This window comes from Mytilus edulis, chromosome 8 (genome assembly GCF_963676685.1).
Source record: "Mytilus edulis chromosome 8, xbMytEdul2.2, whole genome shotgun sequence".
NCBI lineage: Eukaryota > Metazoa > Mollusca > Bivalvia > Mytilida > Mytilidae > Mytilus > Mytilus edulis.
The window spans coordinates 12934238-12949992 of record NC_092351.1 but is presented as its reverse complement, the minus strand read 5'-3'; the positions used below and the strand labels follow the sequence as shown (position 1 = coordinate 12949992).

Sequence of the window (15755 nt, the reverse complement as noted above, 5' to 3'; positions counted from 1 at the left end):
CGTGAGGTTTTGCTAGCCGCAAAATAGGTTCAAACCACATTTTTTTTCTTTAAATGTCCTGTATCAAGTCAGGGAAATAGCTGTTGTTATCTTATAGTTCGTTTCTCTTTGTGAGTTGCATTGTCAATATGTTGTTTTGTTGCACTTATGTTGGTGCGTTGTTTTCTTCTTACAGTTGATGTGTTGACCTCAGGTTTAGTTTTAAAACCCTGATTGTGTTTTCGCAATCGATTCAAGACTTTCGAACAGCGGTATACTACTGTTGCTTTATTTGATTCCTGATAAAATTGATGTCAATCATTAAGAAAGATATTTCGTGGAGCATATAAAATAAAAAGCGATATATCGTTGTTTGAAAGGACACCTATATCTGTAGTAAATGTATCTAAAAATGTTATGAAAGATCCAGTTCGTGATCTTTCGTAAATATACCGAAGGAAAATAAAATAGACATGTGATTATACAGAATTTCTCCTTTAGTAAGTGTCTTTTGAGTATATGTTGAGTTTCCAAGTGAATTGTCAACAAATTTGTTACGGCGGCAGGACAAGTTTAAGTGTTTTGCAACATATGTATCTTTAAGGATTGATGTAGTACGGGTTTCATAGACTCACTCAGTTTCTTAGTTTTGTATCAACTACCTCACAGCCTTAATTACCCATTAAGTGGATCCATGTCTTCTTTCTAGTGTGTAATATATTGCTTCGTTCAAACCTCGACTAAATCCATTAGTATCTTATAGATATGTTTCAAATTGATTGATTGTCACTAATGTTTTTCCGGCCTTTTGATAACACTTGTTGCAGAAAGTGTTATTGATAATGTGTAGGTCACCATTAATAACGTGGCAGCCGGATTATGTATGAATAGTGAACTTGTATAGGTGCAATCAGGAGGTTTAGAATTTAATATTCTTCCTCAGTCATAATTACCTTCCACCATTACCGAACTGAACAAAGAAATAACACGACGGTGCCTTATACGGTGCAGGAAATGCTTACCCTTCCGCAGCACCTGCTTTCACTCCCGGTTTTTAGTGGAGTTCGTGTTGTTTCATCATTTATTATTCATAACTGATGATGTAAATGTCCTTTGGTTTTGTGAGTCTTTGTTTTCTAATTGGTTTTGATTGTCATTGTCTTAATAAAGTTGTCAATATTGAGATCTTGCAACATGTGTTTGTAATTGACAATTTAAAAGCTGCATTTGGTTCGATATAGGTATAAGTCATGAGAGTTAAGAATGATCTTTAAAATTATGAAGGTATTTCCGAGTGAACGAATTTATGATGGTGGAAATTTTCCAAGTAGATGGCATCAAGGCCTTTGTTGGCAAAGGCAAATTCAAGAACGAATCTTTTCTCATGTTTCATTATCTCCAATGCGAACTTGTTAGAATAGTCTGTGACTTGTAATATCCGAAATAAAAGCCATAAGATTATTTTGATTTGAATTGAGGTGTGTAATTGTGCTTTCGAAACATGAGTTTTACAGAGAATGAAGGTTAATAAATAAAGCTTCGTTCGAATGTGATGACTACCCAATGACTTTTGTATACATGACAGCTGGTCATTACTATAAACTCATAGACACTAGGCTGTATATAAAAACGATGACAATGACTGAGTCTACGTCGAAGAGTACAGTTGAAATTGTGCATCACATTAAATAGAGGAAGGACTGTAATGAATACCTATACCATCAATGGTGTCGCATTTCCTAATTTTCGAATCCAGAAATCGTCTATTTGTCTATGGAAAGGTATTGAAAGACGAGAATTGTTAGTCTTGTAGTATGTCTTCGCGATGGTGCGAACTAACATTATAGGATTGAATGATCAGGCTGGCCAACATGCTGGTTAACATAAACCCGCGTCTGGCGTCTTAAATTATAATCCTGGTAATTTTGATAACTGTTAACAATGTCGCTTGCATTGTCGTTGATGTCTGATCTATGTCGAAAGTTCACACTATAATAGTCGCTTCTGGTAAAAGAAGACATTTTAGTTAAATAGCCAATGCATTTGGCTTCTGTAATTTTTAACATTTTACAGGTTTTGAAGTTTTTGGTTGTACGTTTCGAAATGTAGTTAAGAGCCACACAAAATACAAAATGTCTTGCTGAATTAATTGTCACGGCTGTGAACGTAGATAATTGTTGTAGTCATTAGTAAGATGTTTTAAACTTTTCATGTTAGGAATATTTGTCATATCTAGTGAAACTGTGTCTTTTTCTGACATTTGTTAACTGGGCAACGTTCGAGTCCGTATTCTGTTTGATCTTCGTACATTAATGTGTATTATTCGACAAAAAGGATGATATATATATATATTTTTCTATCAATATAATTATTTATGTTCATATATCTTTCATATATACGTTTTTTAGTTCTTTTAAACATAACATTTTTTATTTCATTTTGTTTTGTGGTTAACTTAATATATTTTGATCATGTATATATATATGTAAAGCGCCTTAGAGTGATTTTATTGTTATATAGGGCGCTATAGAAATTTTTACTATTATTATTATTATTATTATTATCCTCGGGGCAAACAATAATACAAACAATACAAGTTGCATAACTATATATATATATATGTCCGTACCTTAGCGGCATTCGAACTCACACCTTTGATACACTACAGCACCAATCGCTTAGCCTCATGACCAGCGCTCTAGACCACTCGACCGTATCCGCTATATATATTAGACATGATGAGGCTAAGCGATTAGTGCTGTGGTGTATCAAAGGTGTGAGTTCGAAAGGCCGCTAAGAGATGGATAAATATTTGTCAGTAGAAAAACTAACTCTAACACTGTTTGGTGTAATTGTAGACTTATATATATATATTTATATATATACAACTCTTCTAAACATCAACCCAACAATGTTAGATCTATATATTAACGAGTCTAAATTGAAAACTACGTTCAAACCTATGATTGCGTTGGATAAAAAACGCAATTTTTATAAGTGTGCATGTAAAACAAATTTCGTTGTAGAAGGGTCTAAATACAGCACAAACAACATTTCCAAAAGACCAAAAAAGTGATAAAAGTATATTTAAACAATGCACATTTGACTAACAGGTCAAACAACTGATGTTCTTAAACCCTGCTGACTGCCATTGGCGATTGCCAAATTAAATTGATCATAAGATGTAACAAAATGGATCTTAATATAAATTTAATACTAAACAGAAAACGATAAATTTGTGGCCAAGATGTTATGCCACAAACACAAGGTGTCAATATTTTTTTATTTGTTTTTTTTGTTGTTTTTTTGTACACCAGATCTAGAATTCGACAATATATGTCTCTTCAGTGATGTTAGGGATCGAAACGGTATTTGGAAGGCCATATAATTTACCCTCAATTTCAGATAGACTCTTGAATTTTAAGAGTCAGTATAGGATGAACGGATCATATAAACCGGTACGAACATGTGATACAAGCCCAAACGAAAAAATATAAACGAGTCTAAATTGAGAACTACGTTCAAACCTATGATTGCGTTGGATAAATATTATATATATAACAAGTCATATATAAGAGTCTAAGGCCATGTTCACATTGACCTAAACTCGGTGTTGTGTTAGTGTAACTTACACATAAACTAAACATAATTACGTTCCCATTGATAAAACTCAATGTTTACATGAAGTTTAAATCATGTTTTGTCTACATGCAGTCGATAGTCGATGTAGGCCCTGTGTGGGTTAGGTGTACCCAAAACTAGCCATTCAGATCTTTAATTTTCCCATGTATATTTAAAAAAGAAACAATTTTTACATAAAATTGATACTTATAACACTTATTTATAAAATCCTTTACAGAAATATTTGTCTAAACTTGATATTTTTATTTTTATAAAAACACTTTACGTAGTCTTAAGCTTATTAACCCCTAATCACGACTTATTCATCATCATTGCCGAACACATAATTCATTTGGAAAGGTCTTCCCGATTCGATTAGCGTACACACTGACAGAAATATTTGCCACTGGTCTTCATGCTCAAACAACGATTCACTCATAAATGCATTACTCAAAAAAGGGTGAAGTCAATTGTTTGTTTGAGTAGTATCTCAGATCCGTTAAAATACAATTAGAAAAAGAAAAAAAAACACACATTACCCCCTCCCTTTGCCAAATACTCCTTGGAGAAAAATTACCATTTGAAACAAACAGTAGTGATCCTTAACATGGCAATTCTTTTTCTTTCGCTGATGGCGAGCCTACGTTTTTAATGCATAATCAAGACATCTTTAAACTACTGCAAATAATCAAAAATGACTTTCTTAAAGGAGCAACCACTTTACTTTAAAAAAAAAAAGGGGGGGATCTGAGTCTGAACTTTTTCTCGCAAGAAAGTTTATAATTAGTTTTTTTTTCTCGATGGTACCGATTTGACAATGAACACTATAATGTATGGGGAACTTTGGATTCAGAATATTTGATCATTCTAATCATCTGGATAACCCGATTTTTTTAAATTGAGGAAAACTCCATCCCCCCTTTTTTTAAAGTCAAATGGTCGTTGCCTAACTGCTAGAAAAGATGTTCGAAAATTTGAATTCGGTTCAACGTAGTGAACATTTAAATGACATTTTGTTTACAAGTGTGAACAAATCTTATGTACAGGTAACTAAACAAGGTGTATAGATGTGAACAAGTTTAATGTGAAACTTGTGTACATTACATTAAACCAAATGTAAACATGTTTACTGTACACGTCGTTTGGTGTGAACACGGCCTAAGAATGTAACTTTAACACACTTATTAGTGTTATAAAATTAGTGGTTTTATTTTATATATTATTCACGCAATGTTTCGCTTAACAAATTAGCTTCATCGGGCGTGTACATCTATCTAGGTGAAATCGGATGCATGACAAAAAATATCTTTGTAGCTTGAGCTACACAAAATAGATGTAAAAGTTTATTGATGGTCTATATAAAACATAGTTTTTCCGTTTATTGTTGTTGTTGTTGTCATTAGTAAGATTTTTTAATTTTTGATGTGAGGAACATTTGTGAAACCGTGTCTTTTTCTGACCTTTGTTAACAGGGCCACGTATATATAACAAGGCATATAAATATATATATATGAAGCCAAGGTCACTGGGGTAAAGCTGATAACCGTAACTGCATTCACGGTCATCCCAAAATGTCGGATGAAAACTTAGGTCAGTATTTGAATTGTCTGTTTACCTGTTTAGGTGTTTCTATGTCATTTTCTTTACAAAGCATACATTGGTACGATGTAAATTAATAAAATATATAAATCGCATATAACTACCGAGAAATGTGTATCAAACAGAAAATTGGATTTGAAAAAATCGCCAAAATGACCGTAAATCGTGATTAAAATATTTTCAAGATGACCGTAACTTAAAACAAGGATGACCGTGATTGGTAAATAGATGACTGTAATTTGTGAAGGATGACCGTAATTTATAAAAGATGACCATCAATTCTAAGAAATATCCGTATGTGTATTACCTTTTTTGTATCAAATAGTAAATCGTTCACCATATGTAGGCTCCAAGTACAAGCCAAAAGATTTTTTTTTATTTCTGGGATTCCTATTAATATCATATAATACATACACCCTTTTAAAAAAAGCCAATGCATGTACACCCATTGACAGTATAGGTACATGTCATCACTATACCGCTTGCAAATTCACACCATTTGATGTAGACAGCATTTTGAAAAATTAACAACTATAGGTTACAATGGTTCAAATTGTGTTATGCATCATATAATTTCCAGTAGCATATATCCTGCTACTTATAAAATCATTTGTTGCTTGAAAATGAGTTATGAACGAACTCAAATGAAGCAGTCTGAATTAATCTGCATTATCTGGCCCCTAAAGACAAATACATGAGAGAAGTGTAACACCCCCTAACAAAAACTCACATACGCACAAACACAAAAACAGAACACCATAGCCATCACTTTATTCCAGTAATTTTAAACTTGTGCCTAATGCTTTCGTGAAAAAAATATTATTGGAACCTACATGTACATAAAACATTATTTACTTTTTTTGAAAAAAGACTATAAATGAAAACTGAATTATATTATTTCCCCATGATGATAGAATATTGGCGAAATTAACAAGAGTTATCTTACAGTATTCACAGAGAGTTTTTTTTTAATCAAAGCTTGATTAACGTTAAAACAATTTTTCATTAAAAATGAATGTTACTTTGTTCAAATATAAGGACTTTGTAAGCTAAATCTTCTTTTCCATACAAGTCACAGAAACTAACAAGACTGAAAAGCCTTTATCACAATTAGTGAAAGCTATACCATATAATCAGCTATAAAAAGGAAATGTAAAACATTTCAAACAAGAAGATTAACGGCCTGGTTAATGTAAATACAAGTGAACGAAAAACAAATATGATACTAGTATATATACAACAACAAACGAAAACCATTGCATTATATGATCCTATCCTGACTTGGGGGAGACACATACATAGTTGGCGGGATCAAACTAGTTTGAAGGCGCGCCTACCCTCCCCTAATATTCGACAATGTTGGAATAATACAACAACAAACTATAAAAATCAGTTGGAAGAGCTTGACGCGTCAGTTCGATAAAAAGCAGTAATACAGTTAACAAAAAAAACATAGTTGACTTGAACGGGTACTTATACATCCCCGCAACAAAGACACTAAGTAAAGATCTGAGAATATTCGCAGTTTCTGACAGCTTGTTCAAAGCTAATAGCAACTTAAGAAAAAATTAATATAAAAATATCAATCACTACACAACTACATCAATTGAATTTGGTCAAAGACTTTGTACAATACCAAAATACAAGTATCGATAGATTGTGGATCCATGCATTGGCAAATATATGTACAAATAAGATATGAACTTTATTCTAAGACTTCTATCAACTGCTGAGAGCGTGTAACTTTGTAAGTCGCCCAAAAGCGAAATACAACTCAGATGACAGGGAAAAAGAAAGTTTTATCTTGCAGGTCTGTTAATAGAAAAATCTCAAAAGTGTAATGTCAGTTATTCTGGCAATTTCTCGTGGGACGATTGATTTTTCAAGAGATTGAATCCATGCAGAACAGTACATGATACACGTGTCTTTTCGTGAAAGCATTTACCGCAGCATAGCATACCCCGATTTTCAATATTTAATCAGTTGAAATTTTCTTAAAATGACATAATCAATGAGTTTGTGGTACTTTTTTTAAGTGTCATAATCAACGGTTTTTTTTTCTTTTGTCCACTTCGGTTTCCCATTCACACTTATATTCAATTCATATTTTGACAAAAACTGTTTACCATACCTTTTACGTCCACTACAAATCTGTGAATAACATTCCGTTATGAGTAAAAACAATATCACGAGAAAGAACACACCACGTAAAGCCATCATCAAACATACAATAAGGAAACATTTGCCAATAGAATTGTTAAATACACTTATTTTACAGGATGGCACAAAGTTCATTAAATAATTATAAACCAATAACACATTTCTATTAGTTTCCTGTACTAAAATTCATAAATTCTGCGTTATTGTGCGCATATATAATATGACATACAGCGTACTTCTGAGTTAACTTCATATGTAGATTTCATTCAACGTCTTTCACATAAAATTGCTATTTATTTCTATAAAACAAACAGCCTTTGATATTTTGGTTCAAAAGTGGTTCAAATTATGAAAACTTGCGATCGTTAGGCTAACACTGGAAGCATTTATATAATTACATGCAGTTTTTGGAAGATTTTTATTAAATAAATTGTGTTTAAAAATGTATAATTTTCTTTAATGGTTGCCTTCAAGACATGGTCACCAGTGTCAGATTTTTGGTCAATGACAAAGACAACAAAACATGTTTAGAATTATTGAATATCAAACATTTTAATTGAAAAAAAAATGACAAGAACATGTTTAACTCACAGTTATTTCAAATAACAGTAGCTTTCTTTGATCATTAATCTTATCTGATAAAACTGTATTGAAACTTATCTATAAATAACAAAACTTCCAAAAAAAACCTTTCTTTTGGTGTATAGAACATTAAAAAAAACTTGATGCATATTCTTGCAATACACAATCAAACTTAGCAATACAATTAATATGTTTTGTCTACGGACAAGACATTGAATTCATATTTAATGAAATTCATTATTAAAACCTAATTTTGATATAGCTGAAAGTGTTCTCTTGATAAAAAAAAAATACATTTTATCAGGTTTATCTATCAAATGATGCTTCACTTTGAGTAAAATGGAAACAAATACATTTTGATAATGACTACGGACAAGACATTTTATTGATATTCAATTAAATGCTTTCAAAGATGATTGTTAAAGTTAAGATTAAAAGTTACTTATTAAATTTTAAGCTGTGTTTTTTAAATTTTGGAAAATATAAAAATGTACCCATAATTCTTTACATATCTCAATAATTTATTGATTAAGCCAAAGTGAAGACACATTCTTTTAACTGAAATCCATATATCTGACTATTTAAAACAATCAAACTATTATTAAAACTCAATTTTGACATAGTTGAATGTGTTCTCTTGAAAAAATAACATACATTTTACCTATCAAATTAGGCTGAACTCAAGGAAATTGGATACAAATATATTGTGGTAATGTCTACGGACAAGACAATTTCAGTTAAAACAAAATCTGTTAGAATTAATTGTAGCTATATTTATGTTGAAAATACTGAGTTTTAATTTGAATAGATAACTTTCATCACCTATAAATAAGATTTAAGTTCCATAGCAGACAAATAATTGAATTTAATACTTGTTATGTACAAGTGTCTTGTCCGTAGACACTTTCTCATCTGCCGTTAATACTGAAATGCAAAAGATAAAGTTAGAGAGAGAGAAATACTTTTTCTTCATTTGATTTAGTTAATCTTTTAAGGTATGCAGCAACTGAAATAAACAATATTGAAGTAAAATAAGGTATGCTTTTTATGACAGATAATCTGACATCTTTTAAAATCCACCCCTGTAAAGTAATTTTACAAAAATTGAGAACACTTAAATTACCATTTATTTATTAAAATTACGATAATTCTAAGTTTAAACAACACATAGGACTAATTAAGACCCATAAAGCCAAGCAATATTGATAAAAAGACATGTCTACGGACAAGACATTATGACATATTTTTTGAATTTTTTCCTCTATTAATAGATGGTAGAAAAACAATGTTAGTAGTATTTTCATATCTACAAAAGAACAGGAACTTAGCAATGCAACATTAATGTAATTATGCTTCCAGTTTACTAGGGAATGCATGTCTACGGACAAGACATTTTTTCACTTTATTTGTATATCCAACTTTGATGGCATATATCTCCAGCTAGGGTACTGCAATTTTGATAAATGAGGTAGTTTTGATAATGTATATACTAGAAGAGAAAACAAAACACGTAATAGCATAAGTTTGATTTATTTTTCTCTTTTATCACTACACTGAGCAAGCTTTAAAAACCAAAGTACAAAATTTCATAACAAGCGCATAGTACTCAACTTTTTATCATAACTTTGTAACCACTGAAGATTTTTTGTTGCAACAACCAGTAAAAGAAAGATGAATACATTGTCTATAACAGTGAACCCATAATGTAGTTCAAATTAAGTTCACTTATTAACTATCAATTAATAAAAACAGCGAAATTTTAAATGAAACAACATAACGTGAAATTTTGACCATTTTCAGCGTGTATTTTAGTGGTTTTTTTCAAAACGGTAACACCTATACATGATATTTGATACTCATTGTGAAACCCTACATTCTCTTCTTCAGTTCAAAGATGTATTACATATGTAAAGTTTATCTTCTTGTCTTTACAAGCCTATAACATAGACCCAATATGAAATGCACATCTGATCTTGGCTAGGCCGATAGCAAATGAAATAGATTCCATCAAGTTATATGAGGTCTGGTGGAATTTTAGTGTACTTCTGTAAGAAATTAGAATAAATTTGTTTGATTAATTGACGGGAAGCCGATTTAATCTAGAATCAGTAAATGCAGATAGTTTACTCTCACATGTAGATGTTCGCTACTCATTGCACTCAATAATATCTGGTAATAATTGTTTACTTTTAAATAGAGATTTATATAATTCAAACTTGCAATAACCCAAAGAGTTGGCATGAAAAAATGAACAGATACTTGCTACATTTGATTTTTTACATGTTTTGGAAATTAGGACGTTGATTTATCGAAGTCTTTCAAAATTTAATGAAAAGTGTTAAACTATTACCAGGAAAGGGTTCTCATGAGAAGAAGCCTTTTAATAATAATAAAAAAAAAACATATCGACAGCTTACAACGTTTAACCCCGCCACATTATTTATGTACGTGCCTGTCACAAGTCAGGGGCCTGTAATTCAGGGGTTGTCGTTTGTTTATGTGTTACATAATTGTAATTCGTTCATTTTTTCATATAGATAATGCCGTTAGTTTTCTCGTTTGAATTTACATTGTCTTATCGGGGCATTTTATAGCTGACTATGCGGTATGGGCTTTGCTCATTGTTGAAGGCCGTAAGGTGACCTATAGTTGTTAATGTATGTGTCATGTTGGTTTCTTGTGGACAGTTGTCTCATTGGCAATCTTACCACATCTTCTTTTTCTTTTTATAAAAAAGCATAAAAGACACTTAATGATAAACATGGACATAAACATTGAAAATATTCATAAAATCAACAAGCTTAAGACTTATAGTGTGAACAAGCATTAGGTTCCAAGGTTTCACATAGGCATGATTATATAAAACATTGATAATATCTCATTTTGAACCACCATATGTATGCCTATGTAGACCAGCATCATAGTAGGGATGAGCCTTAGTAGACAGGAATTAAAGTGTGTAAGAATGGTCTTCCAAGGTTAAAGAGTTGTTTGAGACCAAATTTTTAATAAAGACTTCAATGGAAAAAAATGTTTAAGAATTTTCTTTGAATAAAGTTGTACAACGCAGTAAAAAAATTGGATCAGTACGATCCAATTCGAAATTGTACATATGACAATCCAGATTTTCTTGGGTTTATGAGGTCCAATCACCTATAACTCAAATTCCATCTGCATCAGTTGTAAATAAACCTTCAACTTTATACAAATGAAGTTCCAGTGTCCAGGGGACCTGAGCACTAGGTGTCAAAAGTTTAACATAGGTTTTCAATGGTGAAAAGCTTTAAAATCTTCTCCTTCACAACGAGTAATGGTGATGCAGTAATATTTTGCAAGAAATAACAGTTGGATGTTATTTTATTAAGCATCTTTATACAGGTGAAGGTCTACGGGTTCGCGCACATATGGTTGGAGGTTTTGTAGTCCAGGGATGCACGAGGAATTAGTTGACTGATACAGGCTCATTTGAGCCTCTTTTTTTTTAATTTTCACCTTTCATGTAGCCATTTACATTTAATATAAGCAGTTATTTAGCTTTTTTCTACTTGTTTAGCTTCAGCAGGTTAAGTGAGTTTTTGCTACCACTGAGCATTCGTCATCCGTTGTTCTCCTTACGATTAAAATTCCAGTCTCCAGTTATTAGACAAATTTGAAACATACTTGGCTTAACATACTTGTATGCTCCAGTTGGGAAAAACTTTTACATTTATTTTCACAAAACAACAACAGTAGCAATGCAGTTATGTTTTGCATGAAACATAAGAAGGGGATGAAGGTTCAATTTTATACAAATAAATGTGCAGGGATCAATGCATCCTGAGCTTCATAAATTTCAAAAGAGGTTGAATCATTTTTTCCCAACTGTTTGATAAGGGGAGGTAACTCAAACAGTCGGGGATATAACTCAGATAAAGTTATTGTATAATAGAAAGTGTTATGAATTTACTTATTAAAATATGTAGCAAGAAAACAAGTTCAGTTACCCATCAATATTTTCTTATCTGAAAGCATTTTATAAGAGTTATCCTCTCACATTTGATCCTAAACTTCTATAGTGAAGTTTTATTTTCATCACACATAATTCGATTTTCCAAGCATAATCTATACAAAATCTGACAATTTTGCACACTCTGTAGCAGGAGTAATCAAAGTACTGAAACACTGAACATCGAATCAATGCAATTATAATAGCGCATTCAAAATGTTTGGACAGTCAGTTTATATTCATAAAAACATAGATCACCAAAATCGTCCGAATAATGAATGGTTCGTAAAGAATTGAAAAATCGCCCGAAAAAGATTTCATGTCACGAGAAACTTTTTTATACGTCACCAAACGGATGTAAATATGATTGAATACCTGATTGCTAGAAACTTTTACAATAAATCATAGGTCTGTTCTGTGTTCCTTTGGAATTTCAATAATATTGGATACCTAAACTACATAAGTGTGTGCTTACAAACAACGGTATATTGCTGGGTCTTCCAAGTGCTCCACGAAACCTCTTTCTAAATTATTAACATCTATTCTATCAGCAATCAAAGACGGGCTTCAAAGTTATTGTGAAACTGCCTTTTCTAGAGGTGGCGTGAATCAGATGTGGACATTTAAAAATTCCAAAGATCTTTTATAGTATATACAATCTAACTCTCTTTCATTTTGCAATAGTAGTAATACATTTGACTTTTCTGAACTTTACACCAGTATTCCACACTAAAAGACAAATTGAATCAGTTGGCATTGCTTTGTTTCATAAAAAAGAAAGGCCAACGTAGATACATCAATTTTGTCTTATGGAAGAATAAACCCTACTTTGTAAAGGATCACTATGATTCAAAAACAAATTCTCTGAAACTGACATTATCAAGATGCTTGATTTCTTGATTGACAACATATTTGTTACGTTCCGAGGACGTGTTTTTTCAATAGACTGTCGGCATTTCAAAGGGAACCAATTGTGCCCCTCTTCTTGCCGACTTGTTTCTTTATTAAGATGAGGCTAACTTCATGCAGGAACTTCTCAGGAAGTAGGATAAGAAGTTAGCAATATCCTTTAACTCTACTTTCCGCTATATAGATGATGTTCTTTCACTAAATTTCGTGACTTTGTTGAACGCATCTATCCCATCGAACTAGAGATAAAGGATACAACATTTATAATTAAGTCGGCCTCATTTCTTGACTAACATCTTGAAATTGACAATGGGGGTCGACCAAAAGCAAAACTTTACGACAAAAGAGATGATTTCAGCTCTTCCAATTGTGAACTTCCATTTCTAAGTAGCAAAATTCCAGCAGCACCTGCATACGGGGTATATATCCCCCAATTGATACGATATTTCCGTGCTTGCATTTCCTATCATGATTTTCTTGAGAGGGTTGCTGCTCACAAGGAAGCAATTAAACCAAGAGTTGCAAATGGTGAAGTTGAAATCATCCCTTCGTAAATTCTACGGACGCCATCAAGAGTTGGTTGACTGTTATGGAATAACCGTTTCACAAATGATATCGGATATGTTCCTTACGTCGTTACTACAATCGCCTTCCCTTTCATGAATGTGACCTACCGAATTACCGGATCTGTTATAACATGAGCAACACGACTGATGCAATTTTGGAGCAGAATCTGCTTACCCGTCCGGAGCACCTGAAATCACCCTAGTTTGTGGTGGGGTTCGTGTTGCTTAGTTTTTTTAGTTTCCTATGTTGTGTCATGTGTACTATTATTTGTCTGTTTGTCTTTTTCATTTTAGCCATTGCGTTGTCAGTTTATTTTCGATTTATGAGTTTGACTGTCCCACTGGTATCTTTCGTCCCTCTTTTACAATAAAGTAACGGAAAAATGAAAGCAATAAAGAAACTTTAATCCGGGAAAATGAAAGCACTAATGAAACTTTAATCCGGAAAAGTGCAAGTAACGATGCAATAGACCACTTTCGAGTTCATCCGTCACCGGAAAAACTCGTCAATTATACGCGCCTTTATGACGTCATTTACCAGATAGAGGGGGTCGCCTGTATCCCTGCACTATTTACGTTTATCAAGCGTCTTAGTGATCGTCATTGTGCAGGATAAACTAGAAATCTTCTCTTCTTCTTCTTCTTCTTCTTCTTCTTCTTCTTCTTCTTCTTCTTCTTCTTCTTCTTCTTCTTCTTCTTCTTCTTCTTCTTCTTCTTCTTCTTCTTCTTCTTCTTCTTCTTCTTCTTCTTCTTCTTCTTCTTCTTCTTCTTCTTCTTCTTCTTCTTCTTCTTCTTCTTCTTCTTCTTCTTCTTCTTCTTCTTCTTCTTCTTCTTCTTCTTCTTCTTCTTCTTCTTCTTCTTCTTCACAGTACTATATACATCGGATAGTTTAAAATGTACAAATTGCATGTTGAACACTCCAACCCCCATGTACAAGTGTCATCCAATAATATATATACAACACTATCGTGCAAAGCAGGTACAACATATATACATCCGTTCACCATAAAATATATTTATATTTTAAAACACTATTTGGGTTCCTCACAAGTACGTCATGAACGTAGAAATGGTAGAAACATAGATCCGTTTCTTTCATGCAGCATTCCCACATTAAGATAAGGATAAGTTCCTATATTAAAATGTTTGTTCAACAGTGGTATCTCTAAAATATAAGAATGATTGCTGTTTGTTGGTTGGGAACCCTTAAGAAATATTCAATTCCAATTTTAATTTCAGTCTTTTATGATATATGATGGATTTCACAGCACATTTAACTTGTTGCTTTTGTTATATGTACTAAATAAGATGAGGAGTTTATTGTTTTACTGTAATAGCTGGGATCAACTATAAGCTGTGTTATTGACTGTTTGTCAACAAACATTTCATTCCATTGTTTCAGTCCATTGTATCCAATGATAATTTCTTTTAATATAAATAGATATGATTTTCTCATACCATGAAACAGTATGCAGCTTGTGAGCATGTTTATCATATCTTTTTCTTCTAGACCACGTAATGTAGCAGTTTCTTTATTGTAAACGTCTGATTTAGCTTTATATATCAAATTTGGCCTTTGTGGGATACGGCTGTGTTGCTGTTTTTTTGTCTTTATTATCTTCACCCTTTGATGTGATAGGGTTGTTTTCATGGTTTGGTGCATTTTTTTAAGTATGCATGCCAACTCTGGTTGTTTCAGAGGAGTTTGATTTTGATGGAATATTATGACTCTGGTTCTGAGAACTTGGGTATCGGATGTTTGTAGGCAATGTTTGTTGATAACCATAGGGTAACCTTGTTGTTACATTGTGTTGTGTTGGTCGTTCCACATATGTTTTTTAATGACATGCGTTGGATAGTATCGCTGCTGAGCTGAGATAGTTGGTCTGTAATGTGATGGTGTCTGTCTGAACATGAGGTTGGTATTTACATATTAATGGTTTTGTGGTGATTTCATTTGATGAACAGATGGTATTGAGGAGGTTCTGGAAGTTTTTGTGGTAGATAAGGTTGATGGTGTTGATAGTTCTGAAATTGAATCATTAATTGATGATATTGAGCTAGTAAAGTTTGCATATTTTGAAGCATTTGTACTTCTAAATTTATAATTATGTGCTCATTTAATTTGTATGCCCATTTATGGGCATTATGTTTTCTGGTCTGTACGTCTTTTCATTCGTTCGTCCGTTCGTCCCGTTTCAGGTTTAAGTTTTTTGTCGAGGTAGTTTTTGATGAAGTTGAAATTCAATCAACTTGACACTTAGTAAACATGTTCCCTCTGATATGATATTAATAATTTTAATGCCAAATTAGAGATTTTATCCAATTTTCACCGTTTACTGAACATAGAAAAT

At 32.4% G+C, this 15755-nt stretch overlaps 1 protein-coding gene across 1 annotated transcript in view; it reads right to left on the bottom strand.

The window, feature by feature from the left end:
- LOC139483951 (uncharacterized) overlaps nucleotides 1-15755 on the bottom strand; it is a 201899-nt gene that overhangs the window by 18545 nt on the left and 167599 nt on the right. The window lies entirely within an intron of this gene.